The 13,565-nt window shown below is 34.0% G+C and overlaps 1 protein-coding gene across 11 annotated transcripts in view; it reads right to left on the bottom strand.

Annotated features, from left to right (window-relative positions):
* The window catches only part of MBD5 (methyl-CpG binding domain protein 5), a 447,080-nt gene that overhangs the window by 164,023 nt on the left and 269,492 nt on the right, over positions 1–13,565 (bottom strand). For all 11 annotated transcript variants that reach the window (XR_008911762.1, XM_056797199.1, XM_056797196.1 and 8 more), the window contains 2 exons: positions 12,162–12,342; positions 10,437–10,586 (listed from right to left, as the gene is read on the bottom strand). The gene's annotated coding sequence lies outside the window, so the exon portion shown is untranslated. The remainder of the gene's footprint in view (positions 1–10,436; positions 10,587–12,161; positions 12,343–13,565) is intronic.

Here is a 13,565-nt window from a genome sequence, read left to right as displayed (position 1 = left end):
TGAGTAATAGGGACTGATCTCCTTTCTTTGCTCCAGCTATCTAAGGGCTTGGGCCATTTGGCCCAGCCTAAACAGAAGGGGTATTTAAGCCCTATTCCCTTCTCTCCCCTTTCTCTCTACCTCTATCTCTCTATCTCTAATTCCTTTCTTCCTCCTGTTTGTAATTAAAACTCCATAAAAGGTTGACGGCTGACTTGAGTTTTCATTTAGTTACATATGTCCTACTTCATTTATAATTAGGATGCTTATTAGTAAACAATCTAAATAGATTCAAAGTGACATATTTTCATGTTTCACATTCTTATTTCTCTCTGATGAAACACTATAATCAGAGGCTATTACCTCACTCTATTTAGAATTTTATAAATCATTACATAAAATTTTATTATAAATTATTCTCAAGTATTACAATGTATTACACAAACTTAAATTTCTAAAGCAACCAAGTTTTAAAGTAAAACTTGCTGATATTAAAAGTCAACCAATATTACATTCTGGTTATTCTTACATAATTGGGAAAAATTAAACCTCTGTAACATGAAACTCTCTTCTGCCAACATTATTCACATCCATTTCCTTTTTCAGAGGCAGGGAGACCAATTAGGAAGCTACAGTAATTGGAGGGTCTGATCTTGGGTGGTAACTAAACAGAGAAAGTTACAAACAGAATATATGCTGTGGAAGCAGCTTTTTGACCTTGAGGGAATCACTGAACTTTTCTCTATACCTTACTTTCCTCATTTGTAAAGTGAAGATGTTGGAGATTCCTGTCCTATTACTACAGTCCCTTTTTAAAGGTTTAATCCTATAATGTCGAAATGAAAAATATAAAGATTAATTACAAATGTGATGTGAAGATGAATGAAGAGGCAAGGATAACTTGTGGGTGATAGAAATAGGGAACTATAGAAATAGAGTAGATTTATGGGGTTGGGGTATGTGTGAAGATTCAATTATGGATTATGGTGTAGACACACTAAGTTTTATATGGTCATGGGAGACCTAATTCAAAATTTCTCGGAGTTAGTGATGAGGACCTAGAATTCAAGAAGAGACTAGGGCTTGTTCTCTTTATTTCTATATATCAATATGTATTTGGCACTGAAAGAGGGCCATTACTGGGCCTTAAGGCAAGAAGTATCTATGCAAGAATTGTCCTTTGGAAGCTCCTGCATATTGCCCATGTCCAGGTGAAAAATCCAAAGCTGACTGAAGAGGGGACCAAAACAGAGAAGTGGTGAAGAGGAATAGTTGTAGCAATGGACTCTAGCTCTCAACTGAGAAAGGAACAAGCTCAGAAGGCCATAGGAGCTGTATGCCCTGACCCCAAGAGCAGAGAGGGGACGCCTTTCTTGCATCTAGCCCAAGCTGAGGTGTTTTAGAAACAAGTAGGGCAAGACTCCCAAAACAATGAGGAGCCAGCAGTTGAGTTGCTCTAAGCCTGTAGAGTCCCTCATGGACCTAACAGTTTAATGAGTCCAGTAGCTATCAACTGTAACTTCTAACCAAGGACAAGCCAGTATTCATAAAACTGGGTAAGGAAGTGACAGAGTTCATGCAGATAAAGGCATTGAGTGGACTATGCCCAGATCACATCACTTTGAGTGTATGCAAAGCTTGCAGGTCCCTAGCCTGAGCTATGGAATAAGTATAGAATCATAACACAGAAGTTTAGGCCAGACATTCCCCACATAAGAACAGTTAGACCAATCCTAAAATAAAGTCCCAAGTCAAAGTCAACAAGTAGGTTGGAAAAATAAGCAAAAAGAAAAAAAGAATCCCACCACAAAGACTTATTATGGCAATATGGAAGCTCAAGACATAAGAAGAGAATGACTCAAAAACATTTACATACACAGCTTTAATGAAAAATGCATTTTAGATATGAGTCATATCAAAATTACTAGAAGATAAGCAAAAATAAGTAAAAAGCTGAAAATTATTTTAAAAACAAAATAAGAATAGTAGGAAAAATGGTAAAATAAATGAGGACTACAGAAGAAAGATTTGTAAAGAGAATTAACAGCTTGAACAGGCACAAATTCTTACAAATGAAAATAAATTCCTAAAATCAAAATGGACAAACGAGATGTGTATGACTCCATGAGACATCAAGAAATATTAAAATAAAGTCAGAAGAAGGAAAAAACAGAAGAAAATGTGAGTTATCTAAAAGCAAAAACAACTGACCTGGAAAATAGACCAACGAGAACTAATTTAAGAATCACTGCACTACCTGGAAGCTGGGACCTCCCAAAAAAGCCTTGATATCTTATTTCAAGAAATCATAAGAGAAAATCACAGAGACATTTTTAGAATCAATGGGTAAAGTAGAAAAAGGTAAGAGTAGAAAAAGTAAAGTAGAAAAGGCACTGCATACCTCCTGAAAGAAACCCCTGCAGGAAAATTTCCAGAAATATTATAGGTAAAATTTAGAGCTCTCAAGGCACAGAAAAAATAATGTAAGCAACTAGAAAGAAAGAATTGAAGTATTGAGGATCTACACATTTCTATTTCTGGTAATGAAGAGTGAAAAAGAAATGTACCTCCAAAAGGAGATATGTGAATAGAGAAGGACTCAGAAGGATTGGTGATAAGTGAAGTGCAAACCCCTTGCGACTATATGAAAACACAAGGTTTTTTTGCTTATTAAGGTTAGGGAACTGATAGTCATTATTCAATATGTCCCTGACTATACAAAGCTCTATTTCCTCTTACTTTCTATGCTCTTCTCATGAGAAAGCTCTTCTGATCTTCTTTAAACCCTTCTTATCAGCTCCCCGATCTTTCTAAACCCCAAAAACATCTGACTAGCTTTCTAGACTAAGAATAATCAATTAAACTTAATTGTCCCTGAAAGGGACACAAGTGGACTGAGTCCTTTCCCAAATCTGGGGTTGGCTTACTAGGTAAAAACCCCAAAGTCCCAGATGTTAAACCCTTTGGTTTACCTTAGCCAAATTGCCACAGACAAATTGAATAGATCTTTTCCCAGGGATCATGGCTAAATTCTCCACTCTCCCTTTTAGAAACAACTTTTGCATTTTCCCTTATACCTCTATCCTTACAAGAGGCTCATGACATGGACTGAAGAGAATCTGTTCACTATATCTCTGTCAAATTTTTTCAACAGCTCCTTTAGATTGATTGCAAAGGACAATTTGTGCAGACCCAAACTAGTAACCAGGGTCATGACAGAAGACATAAAAAAAATTCTCCTATATAACAGAAATGTGAGGTACATAGAGAAAGCTTGAATAGCAGATCAAAAGCAGCCTTAAAGCAAAATACTTAAGCATTATAGTAACATAATACTAAATGACATTAGAACTTAAGATTGATGATAATGAAATATACCTCCCTTCTTTTGGTAGAGAGGTAGTGAATTTAAGTAGACAGATGTGACATATTGTATTGAACAGTCTGATGTGTTAACTTTTTCACTTTTTTTTTTTTAACAAGAGAAGAAGTTTCTGGGAGTATTATTGGAAAATGACAGCAAAATTAAAAAAAATATTGACAAAGCATTTTTAAAAAAGAGCCTGAAAAAACCCTTGTTTAAAAAAAGCCTGAAACCCTAAGTTTATAGTCTCAATGAGACATGGCCACAGTCCAGTAGACAGGCCAGCAGATGGCAGCATGAGAAATCAGTAGAAAAAGATACTAAGAAAGGACAATACATGGAGAAACAGCAACTGAAAGCAGCCCAGCAGAAATGCCAAAAGAGAGCAGTGCGGTGGGGAGAAGGGACAGGAACTGGACCCAAGCTTAATGGAGCAAGATGCATGGCAACACAAAGAGAAAACACCTGGGGCTTTTAAGAAGAGCAGGCAGTTGCTCTTGAAAGAGTCTATTGGCTTTTTAAAGACTGTTACGTAAAGCCAAACATGTATCTTAGAAAGAATATAGTATGGAGGAACTTTTACCTCCTTGTTTCTTTAGAACCTATGTCTCTTAATATAAATGAAGATTCTCCCCTCCTCTTTTTAACCCCTCCCCCCCAATTTTCTGGTTGCTATATCATACTGAGAACTCATATTATGCCTGTAGTCAACTAAAATTTGTGAGTTTTGTTCAGAAAATATGGCTGATAAAACAGGTACATGCTAAATAGAAAAATATACAAAATTATCAAATTTAAAACTTATTATAATAAAAGTTAGGTAGCTAGGGAAGGGGGAATTAGGTTATTTATTGTGGGGAACTATTATTGTTCAAGTCAGGTTAAGGGAAGCTACTCTAGAAATATTATTAAAATAAGATAGTATTTAAAAAAATAGATAGAAAAAAGTTATGACAGAAAGGAAGAATTAAGAGACCCCAGTGTGAATGACTTTGAATTTCACATGTGACTCCCATAGGAAGACAAAGGAATCAGGAAACAAAAGTCATTCTGAGTACACTGGTTGGTAAGGTACATACAAGGTTTTAGAGAAAAATAGTCTGCATTTGGAAGCATATGCTACAAATAAAGGGCCAAATTTCAGTGGAAACAAATGAAATATTCCTTATATAAAATTCATGTCTGTCTTATATTCTAAGTTACACTATTACTTCATTCCTGTGCTTTATTCTTAAAAATACTGATGTTATTTTTTACATATTCTCAAAGTTACTAATATGATTACAGATGTTTGAATATTTGATTGTATAAGAACAAAATGTACATCATATGCTACTTGGAGTCACATTTTGTTCTTTACTTGAGATAAAGTCAATTAGAAAGGGTAAATTTTAATCTCAAAGGTTAGAGAATTTTGTTTGTATATGCATGCCTTAAGTGTGTGCATATGTGTGTATAAGATGTATGGTAATACATACTATGATTTAGAGACCTGCCTCTGGCCCCATGTCACTCTACCTGATTAATGGGTTTCTATGTGAACAGGTATAAATATATATAATAACTGAAATATTTACCAAAAAAGAAATTATTTGACTGATCAATTTTACTTTATATTTTAAGGGGGAAGGGAAAAAGTATGTATATAGTACCTCCTATGTACCAGGTACTGTGCAAAGTGCTTTAAAAATACTATCTCTTGTGTTAATCACAACTCTATAGGATAGGTATTTTTGTTATCCCCATTTTCATAGCTGAGGAAGCTAAATCAAAGAGTGACTTAATATGTTTGAGGCTTGATTTGAACTCAGATCTGTCTGACTATAGATCCAGCATGATGTCATCTGTCTTCTTATAAGCATTTAAATTCTTTTGTTTAAGCATAATATTTTGTAAAAATATGCCCACAATTATATGCCTTACTTGGAAAAAGAACTAGTTAAAAGCATGATTCTAAAAGATGGAAAAGAATGTGAACTTGTGGAATAACAAGTCTACATTACCAAAAAAAAAAAAAGCCTAGCACATAATAGGTACCTAAATAAATATTGAGCTGAATGTTTGGTGTCCCTGAATTTCTTATCTAAAAAGGAGGTTGTGCTCCTAAAAAGGAGGGTGTGCTCATAGGAACAAATCAAAGGGCATCAATAAACATTAAAAAATAATACAATGCTATATTTACTTTCAAATATTTAGCTTTCAATGACTATATCAATTGCCTTTAGTCAAGTAAAGCAGGAGGAAAATTACAGAGGAACTTTAACTTAAAAAAGCTTACTCCCCATTGTGACAAGGAAATCACTTTAAAAGACTGATATATATTAATTTAAGGTCGCCAAGGAATTCAGCTATGTAATTCCTAAATGAAACTCAAGTCAGCAGTCAACCTTTTATGGAGTTTTTAATTACAAACAGGAGGAAGAAAGGTATTAGAGAGAGAGAGACAGAGAGAGAGAGACAGAGAGAGAGAGAGAGAGAGAGAGAGAGAGAGAGAGAGAGAGAGAGAGAGAGAGAGAGAGAGAGAGAGTGAGAAAGAAAGGGGAGAGAAGGGAATAGGGCTTAAATACCCCCTCTGTGTAGGCTGGGCCAAAAGGCCCAAGCCCTTAGATAGCTGAGGCAAAGAAAAAGACCAGTCCCTATCACTCACATGACCAAAATGGAGAAACAGTCTCAGGGGCCTCCACCTCCAGCTTCCTTCAGAGCAAGCTTCTCAGAGTACAACCTCTCAGAGCACAACCTCTCCAACCACCTCTCAGTCCTCAGACCCCGCTATCTTTAAGGAAACCATCCAAGTTCCCTCCCCTCAGTTCTTCACATCTACCAATCATTGTCCATGTTTTCCCTGTGCCAATGGTGGCTCTAGCTTAACCTAGGACTGCCCAGAGGTCTGTGGCTTTGCACATGTCTGTTGAAGGTCATATTCTCAAATAATTAAATCTTGATCCTTTGCTGCAGCCCTTCCTAAATCCTGTTACCCTGAGTAGGGTGGAGATTGGAAGTTCCAAGACCTGGTTCTGTCATTCCAAGTATCTCTATTGTATCAATTCTAAAATCAATCATGACTCAAAGAACTTCCTGTTCTATGCTTAAGCATAGGTCAAAGCCCTTTCCATTGTTCAGCAAAAGGTTTCTGTCCTAAAGCAGCCCCAAGTAGGGAGGAGAAGGAACCTCCCATGCCAATGGGGTTCACATTCCAATAGAGTTCCCACTATCAGTAGGAAATTCCCTACAAGCATGAAACCTTCCAATGGTGAAATTTCCAACATTCACAAGTCTAAGAAATTTTAAGGTTTACACCATCCTACTACCATTCTCACAAGACAAAAGACAACAAGCTCTTTAGACTACAGTATTTCCGTTGTTGAGACATGCAAAAGGGGCACAAGCTTTCAATCATAAGACTACAACCCTTCTATTATATCAATACCAATCTGAAACTGAGAAAAATGTCATTAAGTACCCATTACCCTCCTCTGCTTCATAATTTTAATGGTGACTATATCCATACTGAAGTTTGGAAAAATGTTATCAAGTCTACAACAGAAAATAGAAAAAGACAAGAGTGGAGCTACTTTGTGGAGAAACATGTGCTTCTATGCTTATCCCATACAACCTTTGTCTAGGTGGAAAATACTATTTTTCATACTCATTTTTCTAATGAAAATCTTTGTCTTAGTATGGGAATCTGATTATAGAAAAACTAAAGAATAAGAGGTTAATGATACTTGTCTTTTAAGAACTGTAAGTATTAGTAATTAATTAAAAACATAAAACTGATTTTTTAGTGTTAGTAAAATTTATCCAACAAAGATATATCATGAAAATATGTAATATTAATATCTATTCAATATGAACAAAACATGGCTATTCACAAAACTGTTGTGAAAAAATACTTTGTAATACTGGGTATGAATTTTTAGCCTGTTTGAGAAGTGGAGAAAATTTCAAAGTTCAATTTTAACTTTTATGTACAATTATTGTGATACACTGAAACTAAATAACATTCTATAAAAAATTTCAAAGAAAATATTTTAAATGTATGTGGGGTTAGCTATTTATAGGAAGCCTGTGTTGGACTGTTTTATAAAGAGAATATTTATGTTATAACTATGCCTATTTTAAAAAAAAATATGGGTTTGTGTATCTTAAGGCATATCAATTAATCAACAATTATTGTCTACTATGTGCCAGGGACTATGCTAAGAGTTTGGGATACAAAAAGAGGCAGAAGACAGTTCTTATCCTCAAGGAGCTAACAATCGAATGCAATAAACAAGATACAAACAAATATATGTAAAGCAAACTAATACAGTATAAATAGGGAAAACTATTGGAAGATATCAAAATGAAGAGGGGTTAGGGAAGACTTTCATAAATCTGGGGATTTAGTTGGGACTTAACGGAAGCTAGGGGGGTAGGCAGTTGAAGAGGAGGAAGGAAAACAATCCAGGCAAGAGGAACATTCAGAAAAAATGCTGGAAGTCAAAAGATGGAAGCTCTTGTTCATGAACAGCCATGAGGCCAGTGTTACTGGACTGAAGATTCTGTCTTGGGGAATAAAGTATGAGAAGACCGGAAAGGTAGAATGGTTCATCATGGAATGCTTTGAATGCCAAACAAAAATTTTGAATTTGATCCTGAAGGCAACAAGAAGACACTGAAATTTATTAGTTAAAGTGGATGACACGATCAGAACTGCACTTTAGAAATATGATTTTTGTGGCTGACTGGATGATGGACTGGAGTGGGGAGAGACCTGAGGCTGGCTGACCCACCTCAATTTACTTTAATAATCAAGACATGAGATGATGAGGAACTATGCTAGAGTGTTGACAGTGTATAAGAAGTGAAAAGAGTGTTTTTGCGAGATGTTGTAGAAGTGAAATTGACAGAATGGCAACAGATTTGATAGTGGAGGTGGTGGGGGAGAGATAATTAGGAGTCCAGGATGAATCTTATGTTGGGAGTTTGAGAGACTGGGAGGATGGTGTTCCCCTTTACAGTAATAGTGAAGTTAGAAGATGGAGGGAAGGTTTAGAGAGAAAGCTAATGAGTTCTGTGTTTATTGGACATCCAGTTGAAGATGTCTGAAAGGAAGTTAGAGATGCAAGATTAGATGTCAACAGAGAGACTGGGGAAGGAGAGGTAGATTTGAGAATCATTTGTGATTTTTTTTTGTTAACATTTGTAGTCCTTGACACAATATGTAAGTAGTATATTCACTGCTCATAAGTGGCCTCCAAATGCGATATAGAGAAAAGAAATCAATAACACTGAATAATAATTCTAAGTTTTTATAGTAAACAAAGAAAGTGGTCAGAAACTAAGAAAATAAAACTATAAATTATTGAATTAAATTTTAAACCCAGTAAAGTATAGAACATAAACTTGTTTAATTGAAGAGGATAACTACTAGGTGGTACATTAATGAGGAAAAACAAATAAAATTAATATTATGCAAGAATATTGACAGTAATCATTGAAAAATATCTAGGGAATCTAAGTAGATAATAACCTGAATAAATTAGTAATGCATTAACACGAAAAGATATGTGTCATTGTTTTACATGAAGTCTACGTATTTTGAGGACTATGATCTCTCCATCATATTCAGAAGTAGTGATTTACTTGTAATTTAACTGATTAACTAAAGAAAACAGAATTCAGAAGAATGTTACACTGTTACTAAAGTGTGACTGGATAAAGAAGATATTATGGAAAGTCAAAGTACCTGAGGTTATTAAAGAAAACTTAAGAATGACTCAATTAAAGATCTGAATCTTGAGAAGAACTTCTATAACAGGGTCAGAAGGATTCTCTGGAGAGTGAAAACTGGAATATGGGATTAGTTTACTGAAGGAAGTTGTGAGGTCTATTTTTCTGGAGGTCTTGACAAACATAAAGATTTTAAAAAGGTCAGGTGTATTCTTGAAAGAATATAGAGGGTAGGAATGCACAATGGGCAGTGAACTATAGCCGATGATTAAATGAAAATATGGCAGTTAAATCTATAGAGACAAAGGAAAATTCAGCTGCTGCAATTTTTTTTTTTTTGGTGATCAGTTCCTAGAGTGCATTGCAAATGTATTAGATGTAATTCTCCATATTCAGAATTGAAGATTCCGTTAGGGAAAACAGACTGGACTCTACTGAGAAATTATATGTGGCTGCAGTATTTTTTTTTGAGAGTATTCCATCCAGTAAAACTTATAAAACAGATATGCTGAATTGGCATTAAATACAGATTAAAAAAATATTGAATGTCTTTATTTGAATATACTTATCTGGAACTTTCTTAAAATAATATTTTATTTCATTCACATTTAGATTTTAAAGCCTTGATTTTGCATTTGGAGGGAAAAAGGTATTCTTTTTAAGTTTCTTTAAACACTTTCACTGGTTTTTCTTACAAAGTTAGATTTCTCTTTAAAGGGTAATGCAATTAATCTAAATGTTGAAGGCAGATCTGTGGCCCATGATCTTCACTTGAATGCTCTTCTAGGAGTAATAGAACCTGCCATGAAATGAACTAAAAGTTTAATGGAACCTTCTGATATAGTTCTAACACAAAATAAAATGGCTTATCAGAAGAGTAAGGCTTATTTAAAAATTTTCATTGGCTCAGAAAAGTTACAATTTAGAAAAATTCCTAGAATGACTTAAATCATGGAATTTTCACAAATGAGATACCTTAATAAGAGATTCATAAGCTTAAAGGAAAAGAATGCTACATTTCCACTTTGATAGGATTTAGAGCAACAAAAGATAATATATTAAAAAAAGACTTAGTATTGACCCAATTTATAATCATAGGTGCTAATTTATATTATTTAAACTATATGTGGTGTTTAGGTATGTAATGAGGTTCTATAATAATCTATATAGTTTCAAAATAAATCCAGTGCAATGTCATTAGATGTTACAGTGAAATCTAGCCATAATTCCTTTAGTACACTAAAAACTGAAGTCATGTTTTGATAAATTTACAAGCTTATGTATTTTAAGAATATTTTTATTTGTTGTAAAAAAAAACACCCTAATCTATCTACCACATTTTAATTAATGTTTTATTCAAAAATTTTTTACTACTTGCCTTAAGAATTGTTGACACCTGAAATCTGTGGATATTTGACAAGTTGGCCCTTTCTCTTGATAAAAGTGGAGAAATATCACAATTCTAAGAATTTGAGAGAAGGGAAATATTCTGTGTTCTTGGTTTCTGGTATGATATGTTCCCTTGGTCCTGTTGAAAAGAAACAAAAAATTAGTAACTTCTGGATTGGATTACAACCCTTTATTTTTATATTTTTAGGCAATCTCATTTAAACAGAATAGTACTCTCAGATGATTGTCTGACAGATGCAAATAATTTTATGTTTAGGAAGGAATGTTGGAGGTTATCTAGTTCAAGAACCTCATCTTACAGGTAAACAAAAAAGTCCAGTTAAGTTAAGGGACTAGCTCAGGATTTCACAATTGTTAGCAATGTCAGAATTAGAACCTAGGTCTCCCATTTAAAAGATCTTTCTATTACATTATGCTTTATAAAAGAACATTATACTTTTCAACAAGCCAGAAATAGGTCAGATCTGGGGTACATTTTTAAAAAAGGATATGATTAGTCTCTTTAGAAGGAAATTCTTATAGTAATAACTGACTGACAAACATTATAATTAGACAGGCCCCAATGTGGTGTTGTATGGAAACTAAATTCCTGGCATAAAACCTTGCTAATGCTTTTATAATATCTAATAGTAATGAAGAAAAATAAAGACTACATCATGATTTGGAATTTTTGATGCAAGATTAAAGTATTGTTTTCAAAGAAATTTGTAATAACATCTTTCTAATTCCTATGTGAAAAGTAGAGATAGCTTTATAACATATTACAAATGATATAGTTTTCTTTAAATGTTAGGAAGAAAATACTTAGTAGCAACACAGTACAGTAAAGAGCTGAGAGGCCCTAAACATACACCAAAGTGTTCAGATAATATATATATTAAGATTAGTTCCTTGATTTTTAAATTCAATAAACCTAAATTTATTTATATTGACATTTTACATGGTTAATTTTGCCTTGATTTTCTTACTTCATTCCTTCAGGGATCCTCCCACATACCAGTACAAATTACAGTCCCTTGTGGGCAAGCACTGTTTCTTTTTGATATGGTGTAATAAAAGCCCTCAAGGACACAGTATTTGATCGAAGCATTTATTTTATTGAGTGCAGCTTCCTATGGTTTTTCAAGGCCTACTCAAGAAGCCCATGTAGTTTGCACAGTCATTCTGCATAGTCTGAGTAATAGGTACGCAGACCTTATACACTCCCTGGAAATACTCCTACCTTGGAGCTATGACACACCTTTACACCAGCTGTGAGCTTCACTGTGTTTGGTTGAGGTCTGATTTTAATCTGCTATACATCTCTAAAATTTAGGAGATAATTTTTGAAAGATGATATAACCAAAACAAATAATTCATCATCTTCAGGCAATTCCAGTGATGAGCAGCTTTATATTACAAAGGTTGTTCCTCTAAGGACAGACACATAGTTGATTATCAGGTTTGTATTCTAAGCCTTTCCAAATGGGAGAATCTGTCAAAGTTTATACCCCACTGACATAGCCTTTGAGAACTCAGGTTCATCTCCATACCAGGATGAATTGTTAGAGTATAACGGTAGTACAGGACTATATAATTATAATTTCAAAAGAGATATGGGTTTGTTTAGCAATATATTATATATTTAAGAGAGGAATGATGTTGAATAAATAATTATTCTCAAAGTCAGTAAAGACCATGGCTCAATTCCCACCTGGCACATACTGGTTTGTAATCTTGGTTAACACAAATCTCCTCGCAGGGGCAATTAGGTAGTGCAGTGGATAGAACGCTGGACCTGGATTCAGGAAGACGTGAATTCAAATTCGGCCTTGGATATTAGCTGTGTGACCCTAGGCAAGTCACTTTACCTCTGTTTGCCTCAGGTTTTCCAACTGCAAAAAAAAAAAATAAATAAAAATAAAAAGAAGAAAAAAGTAATGCTGATCATAGTAATACAGTGCCTGGCACAGAATGGATACCAGCACCATCACAAGCACCACCGCCACCACCACCACCACCACCACCACCACCACCACCACCATCATCCAATGTCTCAGGAAATCATAATACTATTAATTGTAAAAAGGTTGCTAATCTGTAGGTGTAGAGATGATTACACAAATTTATCCTGCAGATATTGCTAACTATTATTTCCAGAGATTAGTAAGAGTATTATTACTGAAGTAAAAAAGCTGTATAAATTCATAAAGCTCTAAGATCAAAGTACTATATCTGTTATCTTGTTTTTATAAAGCATGGTATCACCCAAGTTAGCTTTTTTTTCATTTATTTCTTTAAGGCAAGGTATAATTCTTGAATGTGGGATCCAACTAATATATCTCTTAAGTTCTGTTTAAGCTTGTACTAGGCTATATGTTTAGAGATCAAAATATTAGCTTTAAAATTATCCCTTATTTTCATCATGTTATGAGGATATATGTATATATATATCTATAAAGATCATGATATGAAAATGCCCATTTTATTCAGATTAGTAGATAAATGCAGGATGTTGAACACAGGACATCATTTTTATTATGTGATAGCTTGAAAGGATTCATAATATTGTCAAAGTTTTTTTTAATAACCTCAAAGAAGAAAGAAAATGGCCTAGAAAAGCCATAGCCAACCATTTTTTTTTTAGTTTCATAAAGTACAGAAAAGAATCCAAAAGATAAGAAATACTTTTTCAATGTAAGGGAGGGGAAAAAAATGGGAAATCTCTCAGCAAATTTCCTTATAGAAGACATAATCATTTGAAATCTGCAATTAGCATAGGGACTAGCACATAGTAGGTATATAATAAATGCTTATGGACTAACAGATCACAAGAAAATTACCTTTTAAATTATTGTAAACCTTCTAAACTTGATTTGGGGAGGCAAGCTAATATTCATTTATATTATTTAAGCAGAGATGTGTTGGGGGCAGCTCAAACTAAAGTACTATTAGATTTTCAGTGTGAACATTTATACACAAATAATACAGATCAAGTTTTGATATATTGTTTTGTTCGTTATCTACACTTAAGAACATACTGATGAAAATGTTAATAATGTAGATTAAATTTATGAGTATGCCATGTTACCCTCTTCAGAGCTCACTGTTAAACATT

Source organism: Monodelphis domestica, chromosome 4, assembly GCF_027887165.1.
Source record: "Monodelphis domestica isolate mMonDom1 chromosome 4, mMonDom1.pri, whole genome shotgun sequence".
Lineage (NCBI taxonomy): Eukaryota > Metazoa > Chordata > Mammalia > Didelphimorphia > Didelphidae > Monodelphis > Monodelphis domestica.
The sequence above is the reverse complement of the archived record's forward strand: the minus strand, read 5'-3'. Positions and strand labels throughout refer to the sequence as shown.